The 6,384-nt window shown below is 34.1% G+C and overlaps 1 long non-coding RNA gene across 1 annotated transcript; it reads left to right on the forward strand.

Annotated features, from left to right (window-relative positions):
* Positions 1-1,393: 1,393 nt before the first annotated feature.
* Positions 1,394-6,138, forward strand: LOC120328898 (uncharacterized). Its single transcript, XR_005567698.2, has 4 exons — positions 1,394-1,515; positions 2,302-2,335; positions 3,285-3,403; positions 6,013-6,138. It is a non-coding gene; the product is annotated as an uncharacterized LOC120328898 (long non-coding RNA).
* Positions 6,139-6,384: the final 246 nt, after the last annotated feature.

Here is a 6,384-nt window from a genome sequence, read left to right on the forward strand (position 1 = left end):
TAACATTAAAGGCAAACCCTACGTAATGAAAAGTATTCGATATAGAAAGATAAAATGAATTTATTGATTCATATACCCAGCATTTAAATTTAAAAAACAAAAAATGTCGAATCATCTTTCGGGTGTGTTTAACCGTAGTAGTATATATTTACGGTTTAACACAATTCTGTTTTCACGGCGCCTTTGACAACTCGACACGGCGCACACTTTGGGAATCGCTGCATTACATAATTTTTCTTCAACAATTTCATTTTGGTGTTGCGTGACGCGACATAAAAAGTAATAATATTTCGTGGCGAAAAAAGTTTGGGGAACGCTGGCTTAGGGTAGGGGTGGCGGGAGGAAGCCGCCAGCAATCCTCTGGTACTAAATTATCCCCTACTGGATTTGAACCTGCGAATCCAAGCGGGGTTAGAATCTTAGGTTAGAAATCAAGCGTATTTCTAAGGCTTAGCACGATGCGCCACTCAACGCGAACGTAGTCAGCTGCAGTGCACTGTCTGACATAGATACCAAATATATTAAAATACGTTTATACCCTTACGTTTTTACCCTTATGTCAAAAGATTTTTCTGGTTATTTTTATGACGAAACAACACCAAATGCAATTTTTTGTTTATCCTCGCGCAAATGCGACGCGGGCCACAGATAATGAAGCGGCGGGCCAAATGTGGCCTGGCTTTGGACCACCCTGGTCTATCTTTCCACCAGCTCCATGACACCAAATATTTGAATGGTCTCGAATAGTTGATCTATATATTATCAGTTGTTGTCGTCGGTATGCTCTTGTCTTGAGCAGTCAATTATCGTATTTACTTCACATAGAACCGTGAATTAATGCTGTTGGCGATGTTATGTCTCTGCCGGTTGGTTTGAGTGGAGAAATTACTTTACAGCAGGCATCGAAACAACGTCACATTGCGACTCCCCTCTTAAGGACATCGTCGGCACGTTATTGTATGGAAACTTAAAATTATTCTTGTCTGCGTAAGTCAATGAGCTAAGATCGGTACATCAATGTAGAGAATGCATTAAATATAATGCTAGACTTGTATACGCCGTTATTCTTTCATTGAATGGTAGGAAGGTTACATTTTTGATGATATTCACGTGCGCGCGTTTACTCGACATATATATATAAACAGACAAATATAATCGAATTGCTAGATTCTTTGTACTAAGCTCCCGTCACTGATGCAAAAATGTGAGATCTGCGGTAAACACCCCCGAGAATATTACTGTGAACTAGGAAGGTATTATACGATCAGAAAATGTATGAAGCAAATCCCAACCGTCATCTGCATTCTGCAACTTTGAGATCACGCGTTAGAAGCGTGTTTGTAATATTTAATTACAAATAATCAGATAGCCTTTTTCGTCAAATATTTGTGCGCGGGAAGCCACAAGCGACATCGCAGTCACAAATGTTCGTGGTAGGATGAAGTTTGATTTTGTGTAGGATGTATGGATAGGCTGACTGTTGGGTTATGACTGCGAGTTCGAAACAATATTCAGGTGAGCTAAATGTTCTTTATACCTATTGTTTTCATTGCTATTATGATGCTTTCATTTTTCTATTGTTTAAGTGGTAAATTAGAGGTTTTCGGGCCTATACGAATTGGATTATTATGCTAATACAGAAGTCTAGAATAATGAATGATTCTCTTTTGCATCGAACTCACTAACATCAGATTCCATCGTTTCCTCACAACTGGTCGAACTCAAAAGCTATATGGCAATACATGAACTTATCATATTAAGAAACTTAAACGTAATATGCTGATCTACGTCACTACGTAAGCTGCATTCCACATGGTACGCTTTACAATGCATAACTTTCAAAACTTTCGCAAATGTAGCGCAAAATCAATAGTTTTAATAGAGATTCGCCGTAGCCTTTTTACTTTGATATATTATTGTGTATTGAGTGCTCCCATAGTATTTGTACTATAATGGCGCACAACCTGAACATAATATGTGTACCAGGTTAGGGTTCAGGTTAGGCGTCATCTTGGTACGAATACTACCGGAGCGCCGTGTATAGATTGGAACTTTGTACAAAGACCCTACCAACGTTCAACATGAGATTATTAGTAATTATCCAGTTTAAGATAGGAATGCAAATTGCGCTGGAAATTCTTTAATTCATTCCCAACCCCAAATGGGTAATTACTAATATGTCATTTTAAAACGTGGCGGGATCTTTGTGCAAAAGATCCGATAGATTCAGCCCCACTCTCCATTTATTATTCAAGAGATTTCTGCGACGGTTTATTTATCAATATATTGAATTTTTTTCAGTTGCAGACAAAGTAACGAACAAGGAATAATACAAGTAAATATCATTTAAACATTTTATTTGACTTTCGACGCCTATTGATTCCTGTATACCATTGTTTTCGTTTAAAATGCTAAACAATTCAATGCGAGCGCACGCGTCTCGAATCTTGCGATCAAAGTCGGCATTGTTATGCCACTTATTTGATCGTGTGTTTTCCCTCGAAATTGTTAGATTTATATTTTCACAAGTTTTAATAATTGCCTTTCAAATCAAAAGTCCAAAAAAGTAAGACCCACGTTCACGTTTAAAATGCTAAATAGTTCGATGCTAGCCAACATTGTTATTCCCATTCTATCGAAATTTAAGATTTAGATTTTGCACAAGTTTCAATAATTGTGTTTTAAAGCAGGAGTCCAAAAAAGTACTACAAATATAGTACCTTGTATCAAATTGGTGTACTCTTTGCGACCCCTAAATTTCGTTGCTCGCCTCTCTGCTGAATTGCGATCCCCAGCGTGAACAATGTGATAATTCTACAAGTTACTGATCAGAGGTAATTAGTCTTATACTCCATGAAACAGTTATATAATTTCATTGGGTATTTTATTGTTATTGTAATATTTGCAATTTGTGCAGTTTGAAAACTACACTTGATATGTTATAAAGTATTAAGCTGAATTTAAGAAATTAAATGATTACATATACCTGTAATTGTAGAGTCGATGAAAAACAATTTCTATAGTATTAAATTGTTATAAGTTTTGTGTATTTGAGAAAAAAAAAATCGGAGAAAAGTCTGGATTTTATGAAATTAAATATCGAAATTTACCCGCTACGTATTTTATTAAAACTGACGTATATTTGTTGCTTTGCAGTGTCTCTGTCAAATAGCATTTGTGTGAATAAACTACCGGAAAATGTCATAGTTGGCGCAACGAAACTTAGTTTAATTCAAATTTAGAATTGGCTTACACAAAATCATGACATATATATTGATTTTCAGCTTTTTAAAACACTGCTTGAACGTCGACAGAACAATTTATCATTGTACCAAAAGAAATTCGTCAAGTGCCAGCTTTTCATCACTGAGTGAGATGGAAGCCTATCAAGTCTGAAGAGCAAGTATGTAATCAAATCATTTGAAATCTTTCAATTTAGATGTCTATAAATAAATGATATATTGTATTTATTCGGGAAATCTACAGACAAATTATTACTTTCAATATATTGAATAGAAGCTCAGTTTTGTTTTGTCTGTCGAATGGAATTTTCTAAAAACTACAATCTCAAAACTTCATAATAACATGATTCTCATAACTGCCGTTTTATTCGGGCTATTGAGTCGGCCCAATGAATAAGGCTAGAGCCATGTTTTAGAAATAAAAAATAGGCCTTTTTCCGTTCCCGCTCAATAGTCGAGATACAAGGATGCATTACATTGATCTTCTTTTTGTCAGTTTGGGCACCAATGCGCGCTCATAATTGTATATGGCAAAATCTGTTAAAACCAAACCATGCTCATTTCGTAGAATCGCGGAAATAAATATTCTGCCCCACGAATTAACTGTGCAATGGCATAGTCATTACAGCGCAGGGGCTAACTGCTGTGCTGTCCCATCTGCTGTCATTTCGTTTAATCTTCCAAACCGAAAGGCCAATTATACAATCTTATAATGTCAGTTTATTTGAAGGTCATTAGGCCAACATAAAAAAAAGAAAATGAAAATAAATTTCATAGTAATACTTTTAGTTCAGTAGTGTATATCTGCAGAGATACTGAAAGGATTTGAACTATGCCTCGTTAAATGCCTCGGTTAAAACTCAGCCCTAACTTAATAACCATGCGAATATTGAAACCTATTGTTCAACTTGTTTATCATAGGTTGCCTATATATACTAATATGTCTAACTTTGTTGAAATCGTAGTCCTGGCCTATATAAAGTAATCAGGCTAATTTCTTGAATGTAACTGTAGCTCATTGTGACCTGCACGCTCTGGTAGTAAACAGTTGATAACTATGCCATTGATGTTCCTAACTAGTTCAAACTGAAATCGCCTCAAATTTCCAATAATGATATTATAAGAGTGAGTCATACTAAGTGTATTAAGATAGCCGTTAATCTTACACCTTAAAGAACTCGTGTCCCTACTAAAATTTAAACGATACTGTATAAATTATATTCAATCAAGTGTAAACTCCTTTTTTGTTCTTATCCCCCTGGTAAAAGTCTTAAGTTATCATACCATCCATGTTCATAACTATTTAAATATAGAGACATAGAAATATGTGTCATATTTTCCCTATTGTTAGTGCGGGTCACGTCATGTTATGCCTAATCATGTGTATTGAGAAAAGCTTAATTAATATAAACTCTCCTATATAATCTCTATTGAATGGTGTTAATTAGATCGTTCATACGGCACTCATCGTCAATATAAGATATAGTAGTTTCAAAACTCTAGAATTTTACCATTTTAATTAGATATTAGGAACTTGGGTGTCGCTCCTCGATAACCAGTTTTGTTCCCCGCGACGTCCCTTCCCCAGTAAAACTGTGTAAATTTTCTTTGTGTCGTATTTTATGATTGTGATATTTTTTTACTGGTTGGAAAAAATAAACTTGACTTGACTTAATTTTATCGTGTATATTACCCTCTTTGGTACTAGTTAACCATGTCACACTAATAAATAATCCACTAGTTAAGATTTAGATATTAAGATACAAGATAGCACACTGACAGATCATTCCGAATAAGTAATATTTATAATATTGAAAATCTGCAAATAATTCAAGAACGAACGTAAATGAAAATCAGTACAAGTTGTCGTCTTTGTATCTTTAGAATAAGCATAGCTTATCACAAAGACGTTGACATTTTTTGAGGGGCGTAAAGGTAATTAGTGGGTGGAAATATTTGTTAGATTTTATCTTTCCCGCCTTATTTTTGATTTTTACATTTCCCAAATATGTAGCTGTATTTTCAACTTGCTTTTCAGTGAGTATAAATATAATTTATATTATGTTCTGCAATATTATACACTGACAGATCATTCCAAAGTAATGTTTGTACTTTAGGGGGAAATCTGTGAATAATTTGTGAATGAACTGAAAATTAATATTTTTATTCGATGTATCCAAAGTATAAGCATAGCTTCTATTCATCATTGCGAGATATTAGGCAGAATTGTTGGCCATGTGATTCGTGACTCTATTTTCAACATTGAGAATGCCAGATCGAATTTGATAAATAGTGAACTTTAAATGACCTATTCGAAGCATTTCAATTTTAAAACCAAACTTTTAGGAAAATGCAACATTTGCAGATCTTTTTTGACATGTTCTCGAACAGGGGTCAATATAATGAAGCATGAAATATATTTGTTCAGTCGTAATTTGAGATAAAAAAAAGAATTATGTTGGCATGACTGTTTTTTGGATAATACGAATATATTACAATATTTATAAAAACCAATGGTCCATGTAATTCAGGTATTAATAAATGAATTTGTAGGAAACTAAATTCTCACAAAAGTATAGGTTGGAATTCAGTCGTTTATCCCCCAAAATCAATAAAGTAAGAGAACATTACCTTACATGAAATGGACTAATATCGAATCTTACTTGTTTCTACTTTTAAACAATTATGTATGTCAGTCTTCCTAATCAAGATAATAGATTTCGCACCGGGGTTTGTCGCTTCCTACTTCCTAATACATTCCTATTTTAAGGTTGTTTGAATATTAATCCGGATTGAAGATTGAAGATGGCAAAAACTAGCTACGCTAAAAGGTTATTTGGTATGCTTTTTCCGTGACATGCTGACATGTGTGATTATTCAAATTCAAATATTCAAAGTGAATGCATTCCTGGTGGTGTAATATATATAGTCAAAGTCTAAAATATTTCAATCGAAATATTCATATATATATATATATATATATGTATATATATATATATATATATATATATTGAACAAACATGACAGGTACTGACAGCGCCGGATTAGCCATTAAACAATATAAGCACGTGCTTAGGGCATCAAGCAAGGAGGGGCATCACAGAAATTTTAGAGCAGAATTTTATATAGTTTATCGGTATTT

Source organism: Styela clava, chromosome 7 (genome assembly GCF_964204865.1).
Source record: "Styela clava chromosome 7, kaStyClav1.hap1.2, whole genome shotgun sequence".
In the NCBI taxonomy this organism is placed as follows: Eukaryota; Metazoa; Chordata; class Ascidiacea; order Stolidobranchia; family Styelidae; genus Styela; species Styela clava.